At 48.3% G+C, this 12,420-nt stretch overlaps 1 protein-coding gene across 1 annotated transcript in view; it reads right to left on the bottom strand.

Annotated features, from left to right (window-relative positions):
- Positions 1-1,422, bottom strand: part of LOC146179179 (uncharacterized) — a 57,804-nt gene extending 56,382 nt beyond the window's left edge. Inside the window, exon 1 of the mRNA XM_084580139.1 lies at positions 1,249-1,422. The gene's annotated coding sequence lies outside the window, so the exon portion shown is untranslated. The remainder of the gene's footprint in view (positions 1-1,248) is intronic.
- Positions 1,423-12,420: the final 10,998 nt, after the last annotated feature.

The following is a 12,420-nucleotide window of genomic DNA, read 5'->3' as shown; positions in this document are numbered from 1 at the left end:
ACTGCATCAGCATTCTGCACTTGGGTAAAACAAACATTGTAGCAAGAGGAACACAGTGTGAGACACGGTGGTAGACTCCATGAAAGCTCTGCCAAAGCATACATTTGGTGGCCTTCTGCCAACAGCTTTTGGCGTTCCGGGTGTGGCCACCGGTCATGGTCATACAATCAACAGATCTGACCGAATAGTTGACTGCCTTGGGCATCAGGCTGAGGTTTGCCATGTTGGGGTCAACAAGACCTGGCACACACCGGTGGGTGGCCCACTCGCAGCTGTAGGTGGTACGTGATGTGCAGCAGCATGTTGGTGGCGATGATCGGGCTCAACAATACAGCATCCCGCCAACTCGATGACCCAGAAGCCACAGCCCACCACACCGCCAGAGCTGTCTTGCTTGGCGATGCTGTCCTTCAAGAGACATCCTCGATTAGATTTCTGCTTTTCCTACATTCAGGCGTTCATCAGTCTGGACCTCCTCCATTTCCTCGCCCAGTCCACCCACTTGGGGCACTTGAAAAAGCGCTTCTGTGCACGCACGCACACGCACGCACACACACGCACGCACACACTGACAGACATGTTGGCTTCGGCTGATGGCTTGCTTTCTCTCTCTCTTTATTTTAAGTGTGAAAGCGCTACAAGCGGACATACAAACGTTTTGCTAGGCTGTCCTGTTAGGTGCTTTCGCACCATAAAGCCTATGGCTCAGCGACGCGGCCGGGCGCGTAGTGCCGTTATGCTGGGCAGCAGCTTCTAGCATTGGAAGTATTTATTTAAATTAGGGCCCGTCTGCCTTTCGCAGACTTTCGGTACAACGCGACGACGATGGTCACTACAGCCAGGCAGAGAACCATTGAACCCCAGCTGTCAGCAAATTCCCCAGGACTCGAATGTCACCGGACGTCCGTCGAAGAACGTGAACGTCTGAAGCCGGACTGGCGAGGCCTGCGAGCGGCGTATTAATACTTTCGCACCAACTTCTCTAGCCGCCGAAGTCACTGATAGGCGGGTCCGCGCGGATTGATGCACGAGGTCGCTTTGAAGGAGCAGAGAAGTGGCACCGCGCTGTCTTCTTGAGCACTAATCATATCGATGACAGGAATGAGAGGCAAGCTTCGTTACTGGGCTGTAGAATCAACTAACATCAACAAAATCAATGAATACTATGCACTTTTGAGACATGTGTCCGCGAGCGAACTAACGATACACCGGCTCAAACTTGAATAGAACAGTGGTGTGAAAGCTCACCATCAGAGATAATTTTCCACGGGGTCTACAAGCAGCCTGGCGAGATCTGTGAGCTCTGTGAACTCTACGTTGTAAGCATGACTTTAACACATGTTACCACAAGCGTGCTGCCGCAACTAAAGAGCGCGCAAACGAACAAAGCAAAACAAAAAATATGCGCACGGTCATAGCACGGTAGCCATACTTGGCTATGTTCGGCTAGCGATGGTACTTGCAGCGTGATCAGTAACGATGATACCGATATTGCAGTTCTGGTTTCGAAATTCAAGCATTTATGACTGCTGGGTGCTGACCCACTCGAAACGTTTCTTCAAACGTCCGTCTACTACGTGCATAAGCTTCCGCGCTTGCTAGAATGCAAGTACCAATGACTAAAAGTAAATTATTATTAAAAACTTAAGATGACAAGAGACCTTATTAAACACTTTTCTCCGGTAAGAGGCAGAGCATGGGCATAGCATAATATAGAAAAACTTTATTACATCTACAGTGCCTATAATTATATCAGATAATCAGGATGGCGGCCTCGCCTTCCTGTTCTTATCAGACGGCCGATATCCCTTGGAACCTGGCGGCTTCAAAGGCTTGTCCGAGTTTCTTTATTTTTTTTTTTTTTTTTGCTTTTCGGTAGCGTTCTCATTGCTATCCACTAAATTAAGTTGTGGATTGATGGGCGCATGCCTACATCAAGTCGTAGCATGATGGAAACAACGTAGCTAGCCGTTTTTCGAGATCTGTAACTTCTGCATTGACACTTTTTCTTTCAAGCAATAATTAAAAAGCTAATTAGTATTTGCTAATTGATTAACTTAATGGACGAAACAATACTGCAGATTAGCCCAGACGACTCTGAACAGCTGTTAATTTGGCTGCGCTATCACTCACCGTATTTTTTAAAACCTTGGCGACACATACATACATACATACATACATACATACATACATACATACATACATACATACATACATACATACATACATACATACATACATACATACATACATACATACATACTGTGAGCACTGTGTGGCGCTTCATCTTCCACACTGCTGAACGTGCTGCTTCATCTTCATCCTGCTCCCTCTTGTAGATACCCATCGTCATCGCGGAGTGTGTTTGGCTGCAGTGTGCGACCAAGGCTTCAGGTCTGTAATAAAGCCTGATTCCCCAAGTCCGACCTTCGCGTTACCTTACACGTGGTGGAGGTGCGGGGTAATCAACGCAAAAACGCACGGACCCATCCTTTTTTTTTGACCAAGACGACCGGAGATGACCAGGGGCTAGCTGATGGCCGAATAATGTCTCGCCGGAGCATATCATTCACATTATCTTCTATGATTTTACGTTCTGATAAGGAAACACGGTAAGGGCGGCGGCTAACAATAGAAGTACCTTCTGTAATAATGCGGTGCTGTGCAGAAGACGTTCGGCCCAAGGTCGGAGAAGTGACATCAAAGGAGGCTTGGTGTTTTCGAAGTAATTCCTGCAAAGCTTGGCGGTGAGTCGCAGGAAGGTCAGGATTGATGGTGCCAAAGAGAACACAGAGAGAAGCATCGGAAGAAGCTGCTGGTGAGGAAGAGGGGGCGGTAAGGGTGGTGAGGGACACCGGGTGAATGTCCAGGACACAAGGAAAACATGTCCCTTTAGTCAGCACAATGGGCTCTGGGGAAGTGTTCGAAGCAGCGACAAGCGCTGTGCCATGCTCAAACCGAACAAGACTTGGTGGTAGCGCGATTCCGCGGGTCAGATGGCGATCAGAAGGCACGATTAGCACATCTCCGTTATCAATGTCAGCAGAAGTAAGCGCGACAAGTTGTTCGCATCCAGGGGGCAACACTGAGTTAGTAGCGGCAAGCAGGCGATAACGGGGCTCGGGATGTTCAGAAGACGGATCGCTCTCGTTCATGTAAATGATCCTGTCGCGACACGAAATGCTGGCTGATGCGGCAGACAGAAAATCCCAGCCTAAAATAATTGGGTGAGCGCACGGTGACATCACGGCAAATTGTACATGGTGGCGGACACCGTCAACAAAAACTCGCACAGTACACTTAGCAGAATGCCGAATTATTGCACCATTAGCTCCACGGAGTTCAGGTCCATCATAAGGCGTTTTCACTTTTCGCAAGCGGGAGCACAAGTCAGTGTGTATCACAGAAACAGCGGCGCCCGTGTCAACCAAAGCTTCAACAGATAATCCTTCAACCCGCACTAAAATAATATTCCAGGGACGTTCCGGAGGATTTTTGGGATGGCCGAAGAGTGCAGTTTTCCCTCCTAAAACTGCAGTGGTCAGTTTTCCGACAGGCGGGGGGTCGTCAGAGAAGCTTGACGGAGAGGCGAGGCTGAGCGGCGAAAAGGCGAAAGAGAACGGCGTCTTGAAGGCCTGTAACCAGCAGGCGGAGCGGGGCTTTCTGGCGGGGGTGATGAACGTCGGGGATAATCGGGGAATGAACGGTGGTTAGAGCCGGAGAAGCGAGGAGGGTAGTCTGCTTCAAATGATTCGTAGCCGCGGCGTTCATTCTGGAGCCTGCGACGACAGAAGCGGGAAATATGGCCTCGGTACCCGCAGTAATAACACACAGGGCGGGCTGGGCGCCAGTTGGGGTAGTATGTCGGCGCTGCGGCAGGTGGTGCCAATGCAGCGACATGAGCAGTGGTAGGCGCCGGTGGCGTAGGCGCTCCAACTGCGGGCGGCAAGGACGTGATCTGGGCGTACGTTGGCACCTGACAAATGGTAGGAGCGACCGATGTTGGCGGGGAATAGGTCATTGAGGCCAGCTCTTCTTTAACAATGCTACGCAGGCCGGCACTTGAATTATGTGGCTCAGATGCAGGGCGGCACAAATTACCTTGAGCCGAGAGCTCTTCACGAATTAATTCGCGAATAAGCACACGGAGGTCAGCTTCGGCAGTGAAACCAAATGAAGTGGGATCAGGCTGCAGGCGTATTGACTGTAGTTCGTCAAGGCGTTGACAAGTGGATATGATGGCATCGATTGTGGTAGGGTTCTGCACGGCCAGGGCGTTGTAGGCGAGTGGCCCAATACCTTTAAGGACGTGCCGAACCCGCTCGGCCTCTGGCATTGTGTCATTGATGCGCCGACAAAGTGAAAGTACATCTTCTATATAAGAGGTGTAGGTCTCATTAGGCCGCTGAAGTCGGGCTTCTAGCTTCTTCTTGGCGGACTCCGTGCGAACAGTAGGAGCGCAGAAAATCTGGCGTAACTTTTGTTTAAAGGTAGCCCAGTCCGGAATCGTCGACTCATGATTTAGAAACCACGTTTTGGCCACATCCGTCAAATAAAAGGACACATTAATTAATTTAAGAGAATCGTCCCATCGGTTGAAAGCACTGACCCGGTCGTAGCTGTCGAGCCAGTCATCAGCGTCGTCGCCGCGGAGACCGGCGAACATCTGCGGGTCGCGCTGACGGCTACTGACAGTCCAAGTGGCAAGGGGAGCTGGAGTCGAGTTGGTAGCAGCCGGAATAGCGGAGTGGCCCTCTTGTGTCATGACGATGGTGGTCGGGGTCAAACGGCGGCCAGAACGAAGCTCCAGGTGGATGCAGGTGACGAAGCAGCGGGGAAATCAAGGCGCACCTCCACCACGTGTAAGGTGGTGGAGGTGCGCTTACAATACATACCTTACAATACATACATACATACATACATACATACATACATACATACATACATACATACATACATACATACATACATACATACATACATACATACATACATACATACATACATACATACATACATACATACATACACACATACATACATAGATACATACATACATACATACATACATACATACATACATACATACATACATACATACAGCGCGTTGCACAATTAGAAGCGCGATGTAGAATGCTTCTCCCAGCTAAACCGTGGAATCCTCACCGTTCAAATTTTGCACAGAAAGGGCATTTCGTCGCTAGTATTTTTTAATACCAAATTTGTTCGGGGAACTTGCCTGATTCGATCAAAAGAAGTCAGATGTTTCCATATTATGCGGTGGCGACGACGCCAGACGAGCCGCTGCCCCAGCGATGGTACTGGTGGCGCCGCCTCATGCTGCTTACAACTCTGTAGCAGAAAAAGAGCGGGCGAATGTTTTGGCAGAAGGTTTGAGTTGTTGTAAGCAGCATGAGGTGGCGCCACCAGTACCATTGTTGGGGCAGTGGCTCGTCTGGCGTTGTCGCCGCCGCATAAGATGGGAACATCTGACTTCTTTTGATCGAATCAGGCAAGTACCCCAAACAAATTTGGTATTAAAAATACTAGCAACAAAATACCATTTCTGTGCAAAATTTGAACTGCGAGGATTCCGCGGTTTAGCTGGGAGAAGCATTCTACATCGCGCCTCTAATTGTGCAACACCCTATACATACATACATGTGCGTGTATGCATACACACGCGCGCGCGCGTGTGTGTGTGTGTACGCTCGTGCGTGCGTGCGCGCTAGAATACAAACCGGCCTGGCAACTATCCCCAAAGGCTTATGTAAGAAATATTCTTTCGAAATGAAATCGCCCATTCCAAAGGTATCGTTAAAAGTGCGCACCTATCTCTGAAACGTACAAGGGGATGCGTGCATATTTGAGTCCTGCAGTGTATAACTCGACAGGAAGGGTCTTGGCTAGCTCGGGCTGCATGGAAAATTTAAATAATGCCCCCATGGCGGCACGCCATGGTGGTGCACAGTGGTAGTGGGCTTAGTTTTATTTTGCGCAGAAAGGCAAGCGTGAAATCATAGTGTGATGACGGGATATGTCAGTTGCCATGATGTGTTCGTGCTTATTTCTTTTCTTTTTGTTGTTGTTGTTAATATAAGGCAGCTTCTGTACAGACACTCGTGTGGTAGAACGCTTCTCCCAGTTAAACCGCTGAAACCGTGTAGCTCAAATTTTTGCACCGAAATGACATTTTGATGGCAGTATTATAACCACACGAAGTTTAAAGTTTGCTTGGGGTGCTTGCCTTATTCGATTCTTCAAGAAAAAGTCGGATATTCGAATCGGCTGTGACGACAGAGTATAAAACAATCAGCTGTCCGAGAAGTGATGCTGGTGGCGTCATCTTTTTTCGTTTGCAATAACATATTACCTTACAGATTAGGTGAATTAAGGTATAATGTCAGCTACCCAGCGGTATCCCTTCGATCACTTGAATTTCCTCTCAAGAATTAGACAAAGGTTCGAGATCAGTCCAGAGCGAAGATAAATGCACCATATGTCACTATGACTAGTGGCAAGAGGCAGCAAAACATGATGCCCGTGCATGGATAAAAAAATTGTTTCCCACACCCCTCAAACCCCCCCTAGCTTACCGCGGCCGCTAGCCGCCAATGCACAAGTACATATGTTGCCATCTGCACCTTTGCATTAGCGGCCGCAGTAAGCGGTCACATATTATATCCCACACAAGTTGCGTAGTGGAGGGCTACTACTATACGAATATACGTATACGCGTATAGTAAACAGGCGTTTTCGTACCCATTCTCCAACCTGGGTTACAGCCACCGAAGCCGGGGTATTAGCCCGTGCATCCGCCTAGCGCAGCCGCGTAACGCCTTAGCCGCTGCGCTCACTTCGATGGCATTTTCTTTTCCGTAGTGGAGTGCCACAGATATGTTTGCTTTACGAGTACCAGTATGGCACACGGGCGTTTTTGTACCCATTCTCCAACGTAGGTTACAGCCACCAAAGCCGGGGTATTAGCCCGTGCATCCGCCTAGCGCAGCCGCGCAACGACAAAGCCGCTGCGCTCACTTCGGTGACATATTTTCCGTAGTGGAGTCCTACGAATGTGTTCACTTTACGTGCACCAATATAGCACACGGGCGCTTTTGTACCACCCCTCCTCCAACCGGGATAGCAGCCACCGAGGCCGGGTAATTAGCCCGTGAATCCTCCCAACGCAGCAGCATCACGCCTTAGCCACTGCGCCACCTCGGTGGTTGTCATTCACAAGATGGAAGGCTGGTGATATATTTTTGCTCTTCTGCTGTATTATTATCAGATTATAAGATTAACCTCCTTGAAGCTGGTTGACAACCATGGGCCTGCTTTGTCTCCTTTTGGAAGGATTACATGTAAATCTATCACACCGCGGGAGGCTCCCCCCCCCCCCTTCCCCCCACCCCGATCTTCTCTTTGAAATCTCGCAGCCCAAAGGTGTATCACGAGCATGGATCTGGAAGGTGCGTGACGAGGTACTCTCTGCACGTGAGGAGACCGCATGGTGGTCGAGATCGAAAGATGCTGTTAAATATTGGGCAATTTCGTTGCCATGCCATACACGTGTCTCCCGTTCTTCATGTCCTCTACTTTGTTTCGTCTTTATGGCATCCTTGTATTGGCGGACAGGTCGAACAGTAGCTTGGGATGTGTAGCTAGAGTGAACAAATTTATAGGGGACATTTGCAGCCGAGATTTCTAGCGCATGCATGTGGTAGCAATCGCACTGAGATTGGCCAAAATAACAAACTTTATGAACAGCAATGAGCGCAAAGTAAGTATTTCAACGAATGTTTCTGAAATCGCCGCACCTAGCCTGTGAAAGCTCTGACAAAACCGGATATCACGTTATTTTCACTTGCCTCATACCTCTTCCTCCGCGGCACTCATGAAGTGCACGGTGCGACGCGCGGTAACCGACACGCGCGCCGACACTCAGGGGGTTTACATGAGACCGACAAAGTCGGGTCGGGGAGGCCTGTCGGGCTAAAAACCGGCTATCGGGCTCATGTATACGCTAGGGGGTCGAGCTAAAGGACCGTCGGGTCGTGTCCCGCCAGCCCGACTGCAGGGGGTGGGTTGGCTCGACCCTACCCGATGGGCGAGGGGCATGTATACGCTGACGCGTCGGGCAGGCGCCTCCTCTCTTGCCTCCTTGCAGGTCGGGGACGGGACCGTGAGCTGTTCGTCAGAGCATTCCTCCTCTTCCTCCTCTCCCGCCTGCGCCTGGTTCATTTGCTCGACGCACGGTGTAGCAGCGATCTTTGCCCGACAGAATCGAGCTCATGTAAACCCGGGCGGGTCGGGCTGGCTAAGCTCGACAACCGGCTCCCCCCTACCCGACCCGCTTGCGTCGGGCTCATGTATACAAGGCTACTGAGCGTAGCCGTTCAATCAACTTCATGTGCGGGGGCGGCGGCGGCGGCGGGGCTGCGGTGCCCCGCTTTCTTATCTTTGATCCATCCAGGACTGTTCTCGCCGCAGTGCACCCTGTGTGGGGCACCTAAAGCTGATTTTGAGCATATTATGATCAAATGCTCGGAATTCCACCCTCCAGCCACTTGGCAACTCTCCGACCTCGAGCGATGGGAGGCTGCGGTGTCCAGCTCTGACCCGGCCGTTCAAAAGCGGCTGACAGACTGGGCTTTGGGTGTCGCTGGGAAGCACCAGCTTCCGGCCACAACACGCAGCCAAGAGCCGACCCGTCATTAGAATGTAATCCCTTAAGGCTCCCAAATATAAAGTTTTCCACCACCACCACCGTGCCATCACGTTGCTGAGGGTAAATGCGACGTCACACCAGCCGGCTCACAGTCGGGAGCGCGCTGCCCTTGCCCGGCGGCCGCTCAGAAAACATCAAATGTACAGCCTTCCGCTCAAAACTAGCCCGAATTGTGTGTCTGTACTAGTGTAATTGTGTCCTAAAAACGCAGTTGTGGGGCCTTCTCTATGGATATATCACCCTCCCATATGCAAGGAAAGGCCCGAATTGGTAGCTTCTGCCCAACGTAAAATCAGTTAACCCTTTGCCCAGTATAAGCGCGCGGCAATTTCAGTTGCCAGCGCCATGCTCGTAATGTTTTGCTTACAACGCAAATGCCCGAGTCGACGCCGGATTTCTGGTGAACGGGGCCTATATATCGCTATCGCGTTAAAAAAAATGTGCTACCGGAATGACGCTGCCACGGAAAGATTCTGGATGATGGCTAGCATGGAGGCTGTTATAATGATGTTTGAAAAATGCACAAGTTGAGGATAGTGCAGCAAAAGGAAGCTTGTGGGCGACTACTGTTAAATGCCGAAACGTACCGAAACAACGGCCGAAAGCGTTGCCATTAAGGCTGCTTTAAAGAAGCTACGGACACATGTGGCTCAAACTGTTGTGATCCTGGCGGTTTCTAAATCTGCCCTTCCTTCAAAGATTACGGTGTGGGTTACCTATTCATGAGTGGTCCAATACTATCTGCACTTCGTGCATAACCTGCATAGCAAAATGCTTTCAATGCGTTTTCAATGGATACCCTCACATAGGTGTCATCGGCTACGAGGTGGCGGAAAGCCAAGCCGCAAAGCGCTCCCACGACATCAATCATGAAGAGTTGCGCAAAACACTAATATGCTCTTCAGAGAAGCAGTCTTCAAGTATGTTATTTCGTTTTGGAGTTCGCCCTATCAAGCCGCGCGTGACCACAAGCCTGAAAAGAAACCAATTAAGCCGCTCGCAACATCTCCGCTATAGCGTTCCACGTGTGCTTTGTGTCAGAGTAGAGTGCGGTGAGGAGTGTGTTGTCCGCTTCCCTCAAGCAAAAAAGGATTCCACCATACTTAACTTCCGAACATTGTTTATTAGCGCGGAAACCGGTTTTGTAAAAAGGAGGTTCACATCACATCTAGATACTCACTGTTACGTGCACTTGTGTGTATATATGTGCCCGACTTGTGGACATTAATTAATATATTAAGTGGTGTTCGGTGGAGCTGTACAGTAATGAATATTTATCAGCAGAGATCACATAGAAAACAACACCTCGGCGTGGCGATCGGCTTGATGATGCGAACAGCTGAATTCTCAAATGAAATTGTTTTGTAGATAGTTTGGAGGGCTATATCAACTACTTTATCAATTATAATCCTCAAGGTAAAGTTTGCACAAATCTACGCGAAATTTGGATGGTTTTGTTTGTTTTATATCGCAATAAACCTTCTTGAGCTAGTAAGGCGCCGAGATGGCGCCACCAGTGCCATCGTTGTGACGGCGCTTCTCTAGAGTCTAGCTTCGCTGTCACCACAGAAGATGCAAATATCCGACTTCTGAAGCAGGAAAGCAAATCTGGTATAAAAATACTGATTGTGAAATGTCATTTCTGTGCAAAATTTTAGCAGGATTCACTTTTTAGAAGCATGTTCCGTGGCACACGTATAATTACACAACAAGCCTAATTTAGCATAAGGATATGGTTATCGATAAGAACCTGAATTTTTTCTTAGCGCTTTTTCTTGTATGTAAACGTCAACCATAGAGGTCGATCGGCGTCCCAGGTAGCACCGATTTAACTTGTTTCGGTCGAGCGTTATTTCAATGCTCTTAATGTCCTCTTTTCTAAGGTATGCTTTAGTAATGTTACATAAAAACACGAGTATAATGTTCCTTTCTATAAATATACATGAATCTGCCAGGTAATATAATTAAATGTAATGTTCTTGAAAACGATGAAGCAACTTTGCACGAGCTCGTCGCAAGCCCACCACTCACGTAAACTCCGCAATAGCAACATGTGTAATCCAAACAAGTACTCACCTCTGAACAAATCTAGCATAGAGTCAAGCTTTTATACTCGACTAACGAGCTTTTGGTCTAGTTGGTAGCATTCACAGCGAATAAACATGCTCACAAAGAGAAGAAACAGAGAACACAGAATGCATGCACAGCAGTGTTCGTCTTTGTGTTGTCTGTTCTCTATGTGAACGTGTTTATTCGCTACAATTATGATTCAATCAAGCTTTTATATCCATCACCAGCAGACGATGTCATCAGTGATAATGGCGAATGGGTAAAAAAAAGCTTTCCAACAAAATCACGAGGCTGTGCGTGCACGCATCATTTCAGACGTAGTTGCTGATATGTAAAAAACATCTTAATTTACGAGAAGAAAAAGGGGAAATGTGCTGGAAATATATATGCAATGTTCGTTTTATAGTTCTAACTCAAATATTATAATTAATAGCATGTAGAGATTGCAATCACGCAACGTTTACTTGTAATGTTAAAATATTTGAATACAAAACATATATAGAATATTATTGTTCATTTATAATATATTATAATAACATTGAAAAGTCAGCATTGCTATAATGTTTATTTTGAATGTTACACCAACGTCTTTCATCCCACACAAACTTTATGCAACTTGTATAACATTTTTGTAATATTATTTTACTGTTCGGTGCTACCCGGTTCTTCTTGAGCAGGGAGCAATATAGCTCGAGGGTGATCAGCAGGGGCAGAATTCATTGCGCTACAATTGCATAATAAAAACTGTCACACACATAAGGAAAACTGTCAGTCAGCATGCTGCTCCTGTTTGACAGGTCTGCCGGTCGGAATCGACCAATCAGTCGGAGTGGGGCTAGCAGATCGGTTGTGAAAGGAGGACCAGAGCTTCGACTGCGTGGCATCCTCTGGGAGAAAGTCCTTCAGCATCTTAATGTCTCCCCAAGGAGGCCTGGGCCGTATTCCGAGTTTGCGACTCGTTATCGAAAGTTGCTGTCTCCCCGACTTCGAGTCATTTGATTGGTGGAGACGCCGGAACATATGTTGCCACCTCTTCCGGTTCCGTAGTGGCAACACCCGGTTTCGGCATTCCGACCATTCAGATGACTCGAGGATACGTGAAATAGCGACATTTCGATAACGACGCAAACTCGGAATACGGGCCCTATTCTCGATGTTTTTTTCTGTGCTGCGAAAGACGTGCATTCGCACGTGAGGTGTACCAGAGTATGTGGGTGATTCATATGGTTATTGGGAGCAGATATGCCTACGTGCATACTTGAAGAGGCGACCGGAGCCAGTCTGTGCGCAGCAAATCATAAATCTAAAGAGGGTGATCTGTTCCTGGTGTGTGTTCAAGGCCCTTCGGAAGACCTCCAATGTTGAAATAAAATCGTTTGCGTACAATTTATTAAATGTATGCATGAAGCACCCTATATCTTCTACTCGCTATACATGATCGATGCACCGTATGCAGGTATTTATTCTGCAGCGATTGCCAATAGCATTTCGATCGCAAGTAATCGCTGACGTGTTTTCGGAGCAGAAGTCCTGAGCGCAAGTCTATACAGTGCACTATTTCGGCATGTACCCAACCATTGCCGAGGCGAGGCGGAGCAGGCTGGAGGTGTGTATGGGCCGAA

Source organism: Amblyomma maculatum, chromosome 9, assembly GCF_055883805.1.
Source record: "Amblyomma maculatum isolate TAMU_Amacu chromosome 9, ASM5588380v1, whole genome shotgun sequence".
In the NCBI taxonomy this organism is placed as follows: Eukaryota; Metazoa; Arthropoda; class Arachnida; order Ixodida; family Ixodidae; genus Amblyomma; species Amblyomma maculatum.
Note: the sequence above shows the minus strand (reverse complement) of the source record. Positions and strands in the feature narration are given on the sequence as shown.